Genomic DNA, 18,399 nt, shown 5'->3' with positions numbered 1-18,399 from the left:
GATAAAGGCCATTTACGACAAACCCACAGCCAACATCATACTCAATGGGCAAAAATTAAAAGCAATCCCCTAAGATCAGGAACAAGGCAGGGGTGCCCCCTTTCACCACTCTTATTCAACATAGCTCTGGAAATTCTAGCCACAGCAATTAAACAAGAAGAAGAAATAAAAGGCATCCAAATTGGAAAAGAAGAAGTAAAATTATCATTATTTGTTGATGATATAATACTGTATCTAGAAAACTTTAAAGTCTCAGTCAAAAAACGACCGGAGCTGATAAATGAATTCAGAAAGGTGGCAGGATAGAAAATTATTTTTAGAAATCAGAGGCATTCTTATACACCAAAAATGAACTTTCTGAAAAGAACTTATAAAAACAATCCCCTTCACTATTGCAAAAAATAAAAATAAAGTACCTAGGAGTAAATTTAACCAAGGAGGTTAAAGTCTTTTACTTGGAAAATTATAAATCATTGATAAAAGAAATCAAGGAAGATACAAACAAGTGGAAGCATATACTGTGTTTGTGAATAGGAAGAATAAACATCATTACAATGTATATCTTACCCAAAGCAATGTATAAATTCAGTGCAATTCTCATTAAAATACCAAGGACATACTTCAAAGATATAGAACACATATTCCAAAAATTTATATGGAACCAAAAAAGAACACGAAGAGCCTCAGCAATCTTGAAAAAGAAGAATAAAGTGGGAGATATTATACTTCCTGATATCAAGTTATACTACAAGGCCATTGTATTCAAAACATCTTGGTAATGGCATAAGAACAGCCATATAGATCAATGGAACAGAACAGAGAACCCAGAAATAAACCCACACCTTTATGGACAACTGATATTTTACAAAGGAGGTAAGAGCATACAATGAAGTCAAGACAGTCTCTTTAACAAATGGTGTTGGAAAAATTGGACAGATACCTGCAAAACAATGAAACTATAACACCAACTTCCACCATTCACAAAAATAAACTCTAAATGGATAAAAGACTTAAATGTAAGTCGTGAAACCATAACCATCTTAGAAGAAAACATAAGCAGTAAGTTCTCCAACATCTCTTACAGCAATATATTTGCTGATTAATCTTTAGGGGCAAGTGAAATAAAAGACAGGATGAACAAATGGGACTATATCAAACTAAAAAAGCTTTTGCACAGCTAAAGACAATATGAACAGAATAAAAAGACAAACCACACAATGGGAGAACATATTTGACAATACTCTGATAAAAGGTTAATAACCAAAATTTATAAATAACTTGTAAAGCTCAACACCAGGAAGATAAACAATCCAATGAAAAAATGGGCAAAAGAAATAAATAGACACTTCTCCAAAGAGGACATACAGATGGCCAATAGGCACATGAAAAAATGTTTAGCATCACTAATCATTAGAGAAATGCAAATTAAAACCACAATGAGATATCACCTCACACCAGTCAGAATGGCACTCATTAACAAAACAACACTCCCCTGCTAGAACCTCCAAACAAGTCTCAAACAAAGCAACTCATAATAACTGCTGGTGAGGATGTGGAGAAAAGGGAACCCTCCTGCATTGCTGGTGGGAATGCAGACTTGTGCAGCCACTATGGAAAATGGTGTTTTTAAAATTTTTTTCCTCAAAAAATTAAAAATAGAACTGCCTTTGACCCAGCCATCCCACTTTTAGGAATGTATTCCAAGAGCACCACATAACTGATTCAAAAGAAGAAATGCACCCCCATGTTTATGGCAGCATTGTTTACAATAGCCAGGATCTGGAAACAGCCCAAATGTCTGTCAGTGGACAAGTGGATTAAAAAGCAGTGGTACATATACACTATGGGGCCATGAAAAAGAAGGAAATCTTACCTTTGTGACAACATGGATGAACCTGGAAACTATTATGTTAAGTGAAATAAGCCAGGCAGAGAAAGAAAAATATCATATGACCTCACTCATTTAAGAAATCCAATGAAGAATGTGAACTGAAGAACGAAATAGAGGCAGAGGCGGGATCAAAGGATCCAGAGAGAAAGCAGAGGCAAAGGGGATGATAGGATGGGATAATCAGGCCTGACCTGTGGTGGCGCAGTGGATAAAGCGTCGACCTGGAATGCTGAGGTTGCCGGTTGGAAACCCTGGGCTTGCCTGGTCAAGGCACATATGGGAGTTGATGCTTCCAGCTCCTCCCCCCTTCTCTCTCTCTGTCTCTCTCTCTTATCTCTCCCTCTCTCTCTCTCCTCTCTAAAAATGAATAAATAAAATAAAATAAAGTTGTTCCGTTATAAAAAAAAAAAAAAAAAGGATGGAATAATCCTGGAGGGAAGGGGGAAAGGAATTTTGAGGATGGGGGGAAGAGGGATGTTGAGGAAAACATGAGTGAGGGGGGATGTATAGTGGGACAATAGAATCTATGTAAACACAATAAATTAAAATTAATCAAAAAAAATTTTTAAATAATAAAAATAATCAACCCTGAAAACTCATTATCAAACTCTAGTTAAAGAGATATAGCAAAGTCTTAATACACATACCATATATTTGCAACTGATTTTGCTGCCCTTTAAGCAAGTTTAAAAATAATTATAGACTTTTTAAATACTTTCATAGGTCTGCCTTTCTTTCTTCATTCCTTCCTTTCTTCTTTCTCTTCTTCCTTTAGCAGAAATAAAATGAGTATCTATGTGTCAATTACTGATTAAGGGTCATAGTAAGGATACATGTTACATGTTATAATTCTTCACCTGTTATCTGTTAACTTGAAACCACTGAAAAGCATTATATACGGATTAAAGTAACATTTAAAGATTTTCAAGAACATTTCCAACTCTTTGCAATATGCTGTCATATACATTCTAGCATGCAGCTCTCAGAACAACTTTTGAGTTGAAGTAACAGATGCAAAGAAGTTGAGGATGTCATTCAAAGGATGTGGAGAATTCTAGAACCCCAAAACTGAGTTGAGTCTTGTATTGATGTCCAGTATACTCACTGATTACCATAATAAATAAAGGCCTTGATATTTTTATTTGTTTGTTTTAAAACTAAACCTAAACATCCTCTGGGTGTCTAAGCCAGAGGACTTGACAAAGTGTGATAAAAACCTGTTCTGTTGAGGGTAACTGGCTGCCTATAACAGTGACCTCCTCAGTTATGGGTTCGGTTTCTATAAAGTTTCTCTAGAATTTGAAAAGAAGAATTCACAACCAAAATAGTTAGGTTTTTGCCTTTGTGATTACAGATAAAGAAATGAACTAATACATAGAATTATTTATATTTGTTTTGGATTGCACAGAAAAAAACATCAGACTAATATATTAACCAAAAATGTGGCCCCATTAAGTTCTACCCACTCCCATGGGGTAGATTTTCAAATCCCTTGATTCCCAAGGCTGGATATACAAATGGACCAAGCGATGGCCAAGGTTAACTATAGTTCCCCAGGCAGGGGAAAGACAGCATTGGGTGCCTCAGCTCTGTTATGTGGAGGTATTTGGAAGAAAGGTCTACTCTCCAGGTTTTGTCTAAATCAAAACCATTAATAACCTAATTTAACAAAAATATATTCCAGGTCTGTGAGAATTTAAGCATGAATGTGTTTGAAAGGCAAGTTTTGACCATAATTTTGAATGGTAAGGAATGTGATAGAGGAAGAAGAATTTCTGTTCTAGAGATGAAGGTAAATAGGGTCTTGAGGGACCAGAGTCAAAGGCAGAGGCCCAAGCGTAGACTTTTCTAATTAATTTCACAAAACAGATGTTTTCTATTTTCACAATGTTTCAGTGATAGCTGTGCATAGTGGGGGCCACATATGAGGTCAGTATAGTGGAGACTCCATGAAATGCCCTGCACTTGAGATGCTGTTAGTGCCCTCTGCCAGTCCTTCCTTCAGGACACTCAGCCCCTGATCCAAATGTAGCAGGAAGATGCCCTGGAACTCCTTGCTACCCAAACATCTACAACAATGGCTCCATTTGAAGAACTGCATTCAGTTTTGACTCCCTACTCTGGTCCTTCTGGTTCTATGATGCCCACTCCTCTAAAGAACTAGAGTCAGCCTGTCTTATTTTAAAAAGACTGGGGACCCTCTCCACACTCTCCAGCCCACCAATAGCTTTAGAGCTAAAGTGATTGTATTATTATTCAAATTGGTACACACTTGAGATTTTAAAAAATATACTATTAATAATAACTATGTGGGAAACAGGAGTAAGTTAAGATAGTCCTGGGCCCAACAAGATATCTGACCCTCTATCTATTGCTAACCTAGTTTGAGCATGACACAACAGCCTAGAATCCATGGTTAATATATATCTTTACAACCAATTGTCTAGTAAGAGGGGCCACCTGACCAATTTAAATGCATGCCACGCTCTTTGCAAATAGTAGTAGGGATTATTTAGACACTGTCATTATGGGCTATTCTTGGAGGTTAGTTTTTTCTGTCTGTGAGACATACTTTCTAGGTCATGCCATTTTGAATGCATCTTCAAATTAAGCCCATGCTTATTATATATTCAATTTTGACTCCCTACTCTGGTCCTTCTGGTTCTATGATGCCCACTCCCCTAAAGAACTGGAGTCAGGCCCTGGCCGGTTGGCTCAGCAGTAGAGCGGTGGGAGTCCCGGGTTCGATTCCCAGCCAGGGCACACAGGAGAGGCGCCCATCTGCTTCTCCACTCCTCCCCCTCTCCTTCCTCTCTGTCTCTCTCTTCCCCTCCTGCAGCCAAGGCTCCGTTGGAGCAAAGATGGCCCGGGCACTGAGGATGGCTCTGTGGCCTCTGCCTCAGGTGCTAGAATGGCTCTGGATGCAACAGAGTGACGCCCCAGAGGGGCAGAGCATCGCCCCCTGGTGGGCATGCTGGGTGGATCCCAGTCGGGTGCATGCGGGAGTCTGTCTGACTGCCTCCCCGTTTCCAGCTTCGGAGAAATGAAGAGAGAGAAAAAAAAAAGAAGAACTGAGTCAACCTGTCTTATTTTAAAAAGACTGGGGACCCTCTCCAGCCCACCAATAGCTTTAGAGCTAAAGTGATTGTATTATTACAATCACTTACATAATGAGAGAGTGTCCCCAGCAAAATATATTTAATTACTTTTACCTTTATTTCTGGAAATATCTTCTGATCGGTGAGTATCTATCTATTCAACAGATATTTATTGAGTACTTACTACAAGCAACACATTTAGAAGGCAGGGGGATATAAAAATAAATCAATAAATAAAAAAGAAATATAAATAATTGCAGAATTTTAAATATCATTAAAGAAGTTTAGGTGAGGAGTATCTTTCTTTATATAGGCATTAAAGCTAAACCAATTATTAGCTGTTATCAGTTATTCCCAACAGGATTGGTTAAAAGTGCTGCCTGGTCTCAGGAGACTGCCTGATGGGAAGTTGAGTGTCTTAGTATTGGCTATCCTATATGTTAGGTGAGCGAGAACAGAAGTCGAGGTAGACAGGTGAAGTCAGGACTTAGCCCTTACCTAACTAGAGCAGAGAAATGAGAAGTTTTGTTTTGTGTAACCAAGCCAGTTAAACACACACAAAATGGATGCCTAGGCAGCATCATGAATAACAGAAAGGTAGGACCTCACTACTAGCCTGCAAGTAATGAGAGAACAAAACAGTATTAAAAATTAAATGTCCATTATTTGGAAGCCAGGAGAGAGAGTTGTGTGGGCCACCTTGAGAGCAGCAGTGTCTGGAGCTGAAGACCACTGCCTGAGGCAATTTTTCCAGTAAAGAAGACAGAGAAATGATTCCTTTGTCCTCTGCCCTCCCTCCAGGGTCCCCAATTGGCTGGCATAACTGCACGCTAGAAAGCAAAGGAAACTGTTGATGTAGTCCATGCAGGTCAGCATCCACAGGGAGGAAAGCATGATGGAAACAGGTAGAAAGTAGATCTGAGGATAAAAGGCAAATGGAAGATATCTGCCCCACAGCATTAAACAGTTGTCCTAGTTACCACTGCTGCGTAACAAACTACCCCAAACTTACTTTGGTAACAGGACATCTCAGAGTTCAGAAACACAGACTATTCTTTGCACCACATGGAAGATGGGGTTGGAAATTCAAAGAAGGTCAGTTGGGAAGGTGTTGAGGTATGATTTGATGGCTAAGAGTTAAAGTCATTTGCTTACTTATGCACATGTGTGGCAGCTGATTCTGGCTGTTGGCTGAGACCTTAGCTGAGGCTGTCAGCCAGAACATCTAAACATGTAGCATCTCCACGTGGCCTGGGCTGCTGCTCAGAATAGTGGATGAACCAAAAGAGAATCAGGTAGAAACCGTGTCAACATTCATTAGCCTCCGATTTCTCATAGCGTTATTTATACCACAGTCATAAGTTTGCTCAGATTCAAGAGGAGAAAATACAAATCCACTTCTCTCTGAAAAGAGTAGCATGGGAGAGAATGTGTCCTCATTGGAAACTGCAATCTGCCACACCAGGTTGGTAGAATTTTCTATCTTATTTTTAATCTCATTTATTTGCTTTCCATAATTTTCAAAATGAACATTGAATTAATATGCTATTAATATAATTTGATTGATTGTATTTTTTGAGTATTATTTATTTGGTTGTACCTTATGCAAAAAAAACAACACATTGGAAGGAAGATTGAGCCCTTTTTTGAAGATGGATATGATTCTTTATATTACTTACATTATTTTTATATTTATAATATACAATTTTATAATATTAAAAATTGATATAATATAACTATAAATTATTACTTTTCTTCCATCATTGTGATGTCTTGAGTTCTTCTAGAATAGTGTCATATATCTATTCAGACATTTAAAATATTGGGTATGGTCAATCATTAGTTTTTAATGTAGGGACATATATTGGAGACATTCTATATTAAATTGGGTATTTATTTCTAAATGGTTGAGGAAAGGGCATAACATTTTGCATTTCTCCATAAAGTCCAGGATAGATCCCATAATCATGCAGAGATACAATCTAATTCAAATATACATAATTTTGAGTCATAAGCTGGATATGTTCCATGTGTCTCAGAGTGATTCATGGCTTGCTCCATGCACAGGTCCATTGTGAAGAAAAAGAATTCCCTGTTGGGGTTGGATTAAGTTCTGGTAAAGGGATGACTCAAAATATAAAAAATGAGCAGAGTTAACACTCCACATTGTCATATTTGACATTAGTAAATGGCATTTCTCTTTTTAAGGAGAACAACTCATATAAAGGGATGAAAAATGAGAAATGTTTAAAAATAATTTTTGAATAAAAACTTAGGGAAGTTGTATAGAATGAAATAAGCTGGTAAAAGCAAGGGACACAATCAAATTTGATGGAAAATTTGGTTACATAATCAAAGAAATATAAATGCCTTTATGAAAAAAAGAACTTGTATCTATTTGTTGGAATTCTGCAAATAAGTAATTATTAAATATTACCGTAAAAATAAAAAAGAATAAACCATTTGAATAGGCCAATATCTATTAAAGAAATTGAATTAATAATTAATAACTTTCAAAAACAGAAAGCACCAGATCCATGTGGGTTCATTGGTGAATTATACTAAACATTTAAAGAAGAATTTTTATCAATTCTTAACAGTCTCTTCTAGAAGGCAGAAGCAGAGAAATGCTTTTAATACATTCTACATGGCCAGATTATCCTAAAGCCCACAGTAAACAAAGACATTACAAGAAAAGAAAACTACAGACCAACCAATATCTCTCAAGAGCATACGTAGATGCAAAAATTTTCAACAAAGCATTACTAAATCAAATACTGTAATGTATAAAAATAATTATCTATGACCAAGTGGGATTTATTTTAGGTATCAAGATTAGCACAACTAATTTAATGAAAATTAATTTAATGAAAATCAATTAATTTAATGAAAATCAATTATGTAATCCATTACATCAACAAACTCAAGAAGGAAAATTGCATGGTCATATCCATACATGCAGAAAAGCATTTGACAAAATTCAGTATCCACTCATGATAAAAATTCTCAGCAAAATAAGAATAGAGAGGAACTCTTTCAACCTGATAAAGAGCATCTATAAAAAAAGTTACAGCTCGCCTTACCAGGCAGTGGTGCAGTGGATAGAGCATTGGACTGGGATGCAGAAGACCTAGGTTTGGGACCCTGAGGTTGCCAGCTTGTGCGCAGGCTCATCTGGCTTGAGCAAAGCTCACCAGCTTGAGCCCAAGGTCGCTGGCTTGAGCAAAGGGTTACTCGCTCTGCTGAAGGCCCACGGTCAAGGCACATATGAGAAAGCAATCAATGAATAACTAAGGTGTCACAATAAAAAACTAATAATTGATGCTTCTCATCTCTCTCCATTCCTGTCTGTCTGTCCCTATCTATCCCTCTCTCTGACTCTCTCTCTGTCTCTGTAAAAAAAAAAAGTTACAGCTAGCATCACACAAATAAACTTAAAGCTTTCCTGTTAACATTAGGAACAAGGCAAGGACATCTCCTTTCACCACTCCTTTTCAACATAGTATTGAAATTCCTGACTCATGCAATAAGACAGGAAAAAGAAATAAAAAGCATACAGATTAGGAAGGAAAAAATAACTCTGTCTTTGTTTATAGATCACATGATCATCCATATATAAAAATCAAAAGAATAAACAAAAATCTCCTGGAACTAATATAAGCAGTTATAGAGAAGTTGCAGGATACAAAGTTACTATACAAAAGTCACCCATTTTTCTTTATAATAGAAAATAACAAGTGGAATTTGAAATTTAAAAAAAATATTTATCAATACATTAGCATTCTCCCAAATGAAATACTTAGATATAAATCTAACAACGTATGCACACTATTTTTCTTTAATGAGAAAAATTATAAAACTCTCAGAAAGAAGAATAAGAGATTTCTCAAGTTCATGAATGGGAAAACTCAACATTGCTAAGATGTCTAGTCTTCTTAATGGGATCCATACATTCAATGTAGTACCAGTCACAGTTTTAGTAAGTTATTTTGTGCATATCAACAAACTGATTCTAAACTCTATATGGAGGGGCAAAAGACCTAGAATAGTCAACACAATCCTGAAGAAGGAAAACAGAGTTGGGGAATGACATTACCCAACTTTACAATTTATTCTAAAAGTATTATAATTAAGACAATATAATATTGGGAAAAGAACAGAAAAATAGATAAATCTAAAAATAGACCCACATGACCATAGTCAAGTGAGTTTTGACAAAGAAACCAAGGCAATACAATGGAGAAAAAATAGTCTTTTAAAGAAATGGTGCTTAAACAACCGGATATCTACTTCAAAAAAATGTAAAAGAATATAATATTCTAAACACAAATCTTATACCCTTCCCAAAAATTGAGTCAAAATGGTTCATAGATTTAAATGTAAAATACAAAATTTATCAAACTCCTAGAAGATAACATAGCAGAAATTCTAGGTAATCTTGGGGATGGCAATGGCTTTTTAGATACAACATCAAAGGGGTGTTCCATGAAAGAAATAATTGATAAGCTAGACTTCATTAAAATGAAAAACTTCTGCTTTGTAAAAGGCACCATCAAGAAAATGAGAAGACGGCCCTGGCCAGTTGGCTCAGCGGTAGAGCGTCGGCCTGGCGTGTGGGGGACCCGGGTTCGATTCCCGGCCAGGGCACATAGGAGAAGCGCCCATTTGCTTCTCCACCCCTTCCCCTCTCCTTCCTCTCTGTCTCTCTCTTCCCCTCCCGCAGCCAAGGCTCCATTGGAGCAAAGATGGCCCGGGCGCTGGGGATGGCTCCTTGGCCTCTGCCCCAGGCGCTAGAGTGGCTCTGGTCATGGCAAAGCGATGCCCCGGAGGGGCAGAGCATCGCCCCCTGGTGGGTAGAGCGTTGCCCCTGGTGGGCGTGCCGGGTGGATCCCGGTCGGGCGCATGCGGGAGTCTGTCTGACTGTCTCTCCCCATTTCCAGCTTCAGAAAAATACAAAAAAAAAAAAAAAAAGAGAGAGAATGAGAAGACAAGTCACTAACTGGGAGAAGATATTTGTGAATGACATATCTAATAAAGAAATATTGTCCAAAATATACAAAGAACTACCACCTGACCAGGCAGTGGCGCAGTGGATACAGCATTGGACTGTTATGCAGAGGACCCAGGTTCGAGACCCCAAGGTCGCCAACTTAAGCGCGGGCTCATCTGCTTTGAGCAAAGCTCACCAGCTTGGACCCAAGGTCACTGGCTTGAGCAAGGGGTTACTCGGTCTGCTGTAGCCCCACGGTCAAGGCACATATGAGAAAGCAATCAATGAACAACTAAGGTGTTGCAACGAAAAACTGATGATTGATGCTTCTCATCTCTCTCTGTGCCTGTCTGTCTGTCCCTATCTATCGCTCTCTCTGATTCTCTCTCTCTGTCTCTGTTAAAAAAAAATTATATACAAAGAACTACCAAGATTCAATGATGTGAAAATGAAAAACCCACTTAAAAAATGAGCAAGACACCTGAACACTTTACCAAAAAAGATGTGCACATCACAAAGAACCATATGAAAAGATGCTCATCATGTGTCGTTAGGGATTTACAAATTACAATGAGATAGCAAAACAGTAACACCATCTTAAGGTTGGCAAGCGATTCTTATTGTTGGTGCAAATAAAGAATTGTACATGCACTTTGAAAGACAGTTTGGCACTTTCTCACAAAATAATACATAGTCGTACTATACAACCTAGCAATTTCACTCCCAGATATTTACCCAAGTAAATTAAAAATGTATATCTATACAAAAATCTGCCCAAGAATGCTTATGGTATCTTTTGATTCATAATCGCTAAAACTTGGAAGCAACCAAATGTTCTTCCGTAGCTGAATGGATAAACAAACTTTGGTATATCCATGCAAATGCAATATTATTCAGTGCTAAAAATAAATGAGCTAATAAGCTATGGAAAGACTTGGAGGAACATTAAATGCACATTCCTAAGCGAAAGAAGCCAATCTGAAAAGGCTATATTCTAACTGTATGCATGATTCTAACTGTATGACATTCTTGAAAAGGCAAAACCACAAAAATGTTAAAAAAAAAAAGAAAGAAAGAAAATCAGTGGTTGCCAGAGATTAGGAGGGAAGAGGGATAGGTGGGACACAGAAAAAAACTGGGGGGGGGGCAGGTGAAACTGTCAGTATGCTACTATAATAGTAGACATATGTGTCAAAACCCACATACTATACAACACCAAGAGTGTACCTTAATATAAACTATGGACTCTGGATGGTAATGATGTACTGATACAGGCTCATCCCTTGTAACACATGTATACCCTCTAGTGCACGATATCAACAGTCGGGGGAGGAAGAGATTCATGTGGAGGAGCAGGGGGTACAAGGAAACTCTCTCTATTTTCTGTCCAGTTTTGATGTAAATATAAAACTGCTTTTAAAATAGTCTATTTTTAAAATCATGAAGAGGATAGGGCAGTACAGATAGTAACTTGATCTTGCTAGAAATGGGGTCCCCAAACTTTTTACACAGGGGGCCAGTTCACTGTCCCTCAGATTGTTGGAGGGCTGGGCTATAAAAAAAAACTATGAACAAATCCCTATGCACACTGCATATATCTTATTTTAAAGTAAGAAAACAAAATGGAAGTAGTACTGTACGTGAGCAACGCCGCGCTTTGTGGCACTGCCACATACAGTACTCCAGGAGCACAGGATGTGAATGTATCCTGTGCTCTTCTCACTGACCACCAATGAAAGAGGTGCCCCTTCAGGAAGTGTGGCGGGGACTGGATAAATGGCCTCAGGGGGCTGCATGTAGCCCGCGGGCCATAGTTTGGGGACCCCTGTGCTAGAATATTTACCTTATTTTGTGTTAAACAGAAATTGTGGTACCCCAATAAATGGGTTCACCACTATCCCAATTCTGGAAATTAAACAGACAGAAGACATCTAATATCAGATTTTAATGGCACTAGGGTATGCTAAACCTAGTGTATAAAGAAAGCTATAAATCTTTCTATAAGTATTTCTGATTTAGAGTTGGAGGCGGCATGGGTACATGACTTGGGCAAAGCTAACTCCTCTGCAGCTTCAGTTCCCAAGTCACAATTTCCAAGTATGCCAAAGACTCCTTTAATTGAGTACTTCCTATGTCACTGTTGGCTTGGGTACATGACATGGGACCAGATGCCCCATCATTTGAAAGGAGTTCTACCATAAAATGAAAAACACAAAACAAAACTACACTTTTACAGTCATATCATGTTCCCTCTTAAACCGATAAGGGGCATGTGTAAATAATAAAGTGTAGCTTAATATTGGGCATTTGAAACTCAATTCTAAATTGAGAAAAGTGTTTTCTTCATGCAGGTAGTACCTTATGTTGGGCAAATGAGTTTGTAAAATTTGTATTTTTTTAGTTTGCTCACTTTTAGTGTTAAAAAATGGTGCTGGACAGCACCAGGTGTGTGATCTTTGAAACTGTAAATTACCTTCCCACTTGGGAAGGGCCATTGTCTTACTAATGTTTGGTGGAGGAGAGAGGTTTTAGCGCCAGAAAGTATTGAAAAGAGAAGGGAGGAAGCCAGGTTTTTGCAGAGTCTGTGCAGAGAGAAGAAAATATGCAGATGGGGAATGAGAGGTGAGGGGCTTTTGTGATCTCCACTGAGACTGGTGAGGACTTTGATTCTAGGAAAAACCAGAGAAGATTCTCCTGGTTGTGGAACTGGAGAATGGTCAGTGGCTTTGGGAGCCCTGTGTGTTTGCTCATCGGCTGGTGCGAGACTTGAATAAAGAAATGGCCCACCATATTTTGGCTCCACTGTTTCTTTACCATTTGCCCCAATCCAATGAGAACCTGCATGTGCATGGCACTACAGCAGCAACTACCGGCCATACACTTTATTAGAAGAAAGACCTTTGAAACAAAAAGAACATTACTAGCAGTTTTTACAAACAATATTCTTATGAAATGTATAAAATGTATGAAAAAAATGCCTGTAGTTTCATGTGTTCATTTCAGAGCCACTTACAGCTCTGAAAATATTCTCGTAGAGCAAAGATACTTTATATGCAGATATTCTATTTTAAATATTTCTATAAAATCCAATGACACACATAAGTAACTTAAAAAAATGTATAACAGACAGCATCACCAATTTGATTGATACAAAAAAAAGAATTCTGATTTAGAATGTAGCTTGGTAAGCCACACACTGTTCTCATTTCAACTGGTACATTTAATAGCCCTTATTGTCACTGGAAAATTGCATCCATTTTGAATGACTAGACAATGAGCTTCAGTCTTTTCAATCTGGATTCAGGAAAACGCTAACGTATTCTCTTAATATCAAAGAATATATTTTCCTGGGATCTAAACAGTCAAACTATATCCTTTATCCAGCTGTATTTTTGTGAAGGTTTTTTTCCCAAGCCAATATTTCTTAACTGTGACTCCACACTCTCGGAGGTAAATCAAGCCATGTCTTGCCCTCACACTACCACAGAGAAAGAGACAGTCTAGCTGGACTAATGGTACACAATTAAATGCCAAAAGGAGGAGAGTAGCAGTCACCACTGTTCTCTTCATCCCCCTCAAGTGGAACCTCAGTCTGGGGACATTCTTGGGCACTGACACTATGGTGTTGTTCTGACTGGTCTAGTGTGGTCGGCCCATGAAAGGCAGCCCCAAAATCTAAAAACAACTTTATTGCTATTTCATATTAATTTTCTTTTTATTTTAAAAACTCACTCAGCCTTAACCACACCTGAGTGATCCCCTTCTGACATACTTGTCCTGCACCACCAGTATCAATGGCCCCAATACATGCTCCTGTCATACTAGAGTTTATGAAGTACCCTCGCAGGTTATCTATTACCAGGGACACAGTATCTCCATCTATCTCTTGTAGAGGGGTGCTTGGGGTGTGAGAGATTATAAAGTTAATCTCAAAGCCACACAAGAAACATATGTCAGAGACAGCACTAGAGACTAGGTCCGTAGCTTCTCTTCTTTGGTTCTTAACTTGAGCAGGGTTTGAGTCACTTGAAGCATTTGTTAGAACACTTCGCTGAGCTCCACAACTGGAGTCCCTGAGTTAGCAGCAGCCACACATTTGCATCGCAAACAAATTCCTAGCGGATGCTGATGTATCCTGGTCAGAGATCACATTTGACAACCACTGTTCTAGAACTTGCCACATGCACATGCCTGTGTTATTTTCATGCCCCCCACCCCCCACCCCGCTCCAGACCTAGACAAATCCCATAAAATTAAAACAAATGTGTAACAAAAAAAAAGGAGAGAGGAAGAGAATGCGCTACCTCCCTTCCTCTGACTCGGTACTGTAGTTTACCATCACTGCTGCTGTACCACAATGTCCTGAGATTTAAGTGGTCCCAGCCAGAGGCTGTGGAGAGAGGAGAGTGGATGGGCTTTGTGTTGACAGAATGCATTTCCAGGATATGATCGTTTTGGTCTTTTCTGTTGATTTCATCACATGCTGATCTCTCAGCAGGCTTTCAGCATCTGGCCTCCACAGGAAACTCCAGCTTGACACTAAGAGTAAGGGAAGTCCTTATTTTTAGAAAATATCCACCATTGCTGAATGTATTTGGTTTTGTTTTAGATTTGAACATGGATTTGTTTTTAAAAAGGCACTGAGGCCAAAATAAAAATAAATAGTCCTGTTTGTTGTGGAGAAGTACTGTCTTATTGGAAATCAGGAAAGTTAGCCAGCTGTAATTCAAAACACTTTTTCAGAGCTTAACGATTGAGTTTAGGGAGTCACTTGAATTTAAATTCTAAATAGCTTAATGATAGTGAGCACTTACTATGTGCCAGATACAGTTTTGTTTTTTTTTTACTTTTTTTTTTTTATTAAATAATTTTATTTTTTTAATGGGGTGACATCAATAAATCAGGATACATATATTCAAAGATAAAAAATATGGAACGCTTCACGAATTTGCGTGTCATCCTTGCGCAGGGGTCATGCTAATCTTCTCTGTATCGTTCCAATTTTAGTATATGTGCTGCCGAAGCGAGCACAATACAGTTTTGATGTGTGTGTGTGTATGTGAGTGTGTGTGTGTGTGTGTATATGAATTAATATCAGTAACATTGTCAGCATTTTTACTAAGCAAGTACTATAAATATCTCTATTTTAGAGATGAGGAAACTGAGGCCAGAAGACATCAAGTGACCTACCTAACTTGGGTTTTCAACCACCAGTTCGCGGACCAGTGTTGGCCCACCAGAAATTTCCTGCAGGTCCACAAAGGAGTTAACCGCCCGTTATGCTGTATGAACCCAATGATTATAAACATTATAATATCCATACAACATCAGGGTGGTTAACTCTTTTGCAAAGCAGCACAAAATTTCTGGTGGACTGGGGGTTAAAAAACACTAGCCATCTCCTCCCTACTCCAGGTTTGCAACTCTGTGCCACCAGGCTGACAGGGGAGTAAGAACCTGCCACATACTGGGTGACCTGTCAGTCCACTAGACCTGTTAGCACAAAACTGAAGCTTCAAAAGGGTGTCTTGTAAGGGCCCAGTTAACTTTAAACATGACACCAAGCTCTCTTTTTTGTTGGTGTATATGTATGTGTGGGTGTGGGTGTTACACACTGGTGATGGGAAAGGGAAGCATTGCCATCAAATCGATTTCATTTTTCTTCTTCTGTCTGCTTAGAAAAGTTAATCTAAAGTACAGGCCCAGACCAGCAGAATCAGCTAGAAGTTAAAATTCTCAGGTCTCATTTCCAAACTACTCCATCAGAAAATCTAGGTTTGAGGCCCAGTGATCTTTACCAAAGTCTGGGAACCGCTGGTTTAAACCTGTATACCATTGCTTTCCAGCTATCTGCCAGGCAAGAATAAGACTAAATATCACACCTCTTCGTGAAGCCTTCCCCAAACCCATAATCCTGCTTGCAGAGCAGAACGGAATTGCTCTGAATTGCTCGGTCCTCTGTGATTTCAGAGCCCATTGGACATCTGTGCTACTGTCCATTATAGCTCATATCACATATTCTACAATGGCAGTTTCCCATCCACTTCCACCCACACCAATTTTTTTTTTTTTCATTTTTCCGAAGCTGGAAACGGAGAGAGACAGTCAGACAGACTCCCGCATGCGCCCGACCGGGATCCACCCGGCATGCCCACCAGGGGGCTATGATCTGCCCCTCTGGGGCGTCACTCTGTTGCATCCAGAGCCATTCTAGCACCTGAGGCAGAGGCCAAAGAGCCATCCCCAGCGCCCGGGCCATCTTTGCTCCAATGGAGCCTTGGCTGCGGGAGGGGAAGAGAGAGACAGAGAGGAAGGAGAGGGGGAGGGGTGGAGAAGCAGATGGGCGCTTCTCCTGTGTGCCCTGGCCGGGAATCGAACCTGGGACTCCTGCACGCCAGGCCGACGCTCTACCGCTGAGCCAACCGGCCAGGGCCCACACCAATTTTAACTTAATTTGTATCAGCTGCATTAAAAAGGTGGAATAGAGGATTCTTTTTTTTTTTTTTCTGATAATGTTAGCCCAGTACATCATGCATGTTGAATTAAATCTTTGGAGAAACGCAGTATGAATGGCACGATCCTGAAATCTTCATAGGTGTCTTTTCCTCTAGTCTCAAGCCTCAGGAGAAACACAAACCAATAAAGTAGTTATTAAGAGAAGAGAGAAGTTGATGAGCTGGAGAAGATTAAAAAGCGGATCGGTAATCAGTATGAATGCAGAACCATCGCCTTCTTGCTGAGCTCAGACTAGTTGGCTGTGTCTTAATTAACAAGTCTTGTGGGTGCTGTGCAGTACATTTCAGACCGCAGAGCCTCTCAATTGATTGGGTTGCATTATCTTCACCTTTAAAGGAATCTCGTGGTTACAAGCTTATGAACCAGAATGGGTGTTTGAGATATGCTTAGAAACAGAATCATGTGGTCTCAGTGAAACCTTAATTATAAATTAATTATAAATTAGATACTTTGGGGGAGCTACAAATTTTTCTTGTAGCTTGTTGAGTATAATCAGAATATTACTGCTCTAGCAAACTAAATAATTAAAGTAAATCTTAAGAATGCAAATTCTGGGAGAATTCATTGATAAACCATAGCTGGCTATTTGGAACCATATGCCAGAACTCTGCAAATCAATTAATTTCCATTTTTGCTTTTGTATGGAGATCAGCTCCAGGACATGGTTTTCAAACAGATGGGGTTTTGTGTGATGGCCAGGTAGACAGATTTTCCTTGCAGACAGTGTTTTTGAAAAATTGAGCAAAATTTTTTTTATGGTTCATCTATTATTATTTTATTTTATTTTATTTATTTTTTTGTATTTTTCTGAAGCTGGAAACGGGAAGAGATAGTCAGACAGACTCCCGCATGCGCCCGACCAGGATCCACCCGGCAGGCCCACCAGGGAGCCACGCTCTGCCCACAAGGGGGCGATGCTCTGCCCCTCCGGGGTGTCGCTTTGTTGCGACCAGAGCCACTCCAGTGCCTGGGGCAGAGGTAAAGGAGCCATCCCCAGTTCCCCGGGCCATCTTTGCTCCAATGGAGCCTTGGCTGCGGGAGGGGAAGAGAGAGACAGAGAGGAAGGAGAGGGGGAGGGGTTTAGAAGCAGATGGGCGCTTCTCCTGTGTGCCCTGGCCAGGAATCGAACCGGGGACTCCTGCACACCAGGCCGACGCTCTACCACTGAGCCAACCAGCCAGGGCCTCATCTATTATTTTTAAGAAAACTAAATGCCTTCTTTTTTTTTTAAAGATATTTATTTATTTATTTATTTATTTTTATTTTTTTACAGAGTCAGAGAGAGGGATAGATAGGGACAGACAGACAGGAACGGAGAGAGATGAGAAGCATCAATCATCAGTTTTTCGTTGTGACACCTTAGTTGTTCATTGATTGCTTTCCAATATGTGCCTTGACCATGGGCTTTCAGCAGACTGAGTAACCCCTTGCTCGAGCCAGCGACCTTGGGTCTAAGCTGGCGAGCTTTTTGCTCAAGCCAGATGAGCCTGTGCTCAAGCTGGCAACCTCAGGGTCTCGAACCTGGGTCCTTCCACATTCCAGTTCGATGCTCTATCTACTGCGCCACCGCCTGGTCAGGCTTTAATGCCTTCTTATCGACACTCATTATTTTGAAGTCTACTGATGATGCAAGAGAGCAAGAAGTCCTAATTGATAATGGACAATGATGGAAAAAAAGCTATAAGATATTCTTAAAATATTTACCATCTATCACATAATTTAGCTATGCATGGATACTGCACCAAACAATAGGAATAAATACTACTATCATTGCTTCTGTTCACTTTTTCTACACATAAATGTTATTAAATATTTTGTAAATAGATAATAAAAGAACATGTTTTAAAATTAACAATAAAAATTATGCGTGTCTATTTTGGATAATTAGTAAATAATAAAAATAA

The 18,399-nt window shown here is 39.2% G+C and overlaps 1 non-coding gene across 1 annotated transcript; it reads right to left on the bottom strand.

The window, feature by feature from the left end:
* Nucleotides 1-14,903: 14,903 nt before the first annotated feature.
* Nucleotides 14,904-15,010, bottom strand: LOC136314789 (U6 spliceosomal RNA). Its single transcript, XR_010727371.1, has one exon. It is a non-coding gene; the product is annotated as a U6 spliceosomal RNA (small nuclear RNA).
* Between the last annotated feature and the right edge of the window lie 3,389 nt (nt 15,011-18,399).

This window comes from Saccopteryx bilineata, chromosome 10, assembly GCF_036850765.1.
Source record: "Saccopteryx bilineata isolate mSacBil1 chromosome 10, mSacBil1_pri_phased_curated, whole genome shotgun sequence".
Taxonomy (NCBI): Eukaryota; Metazoa; Chordata; class Mammalia; order Chiroptera; family Emballonuridae; genus Saccopteryx; species Saccopteryx bilineata.
This window is presented reverse-complemented; position numbering and strand designations above follow the sequence as displayed.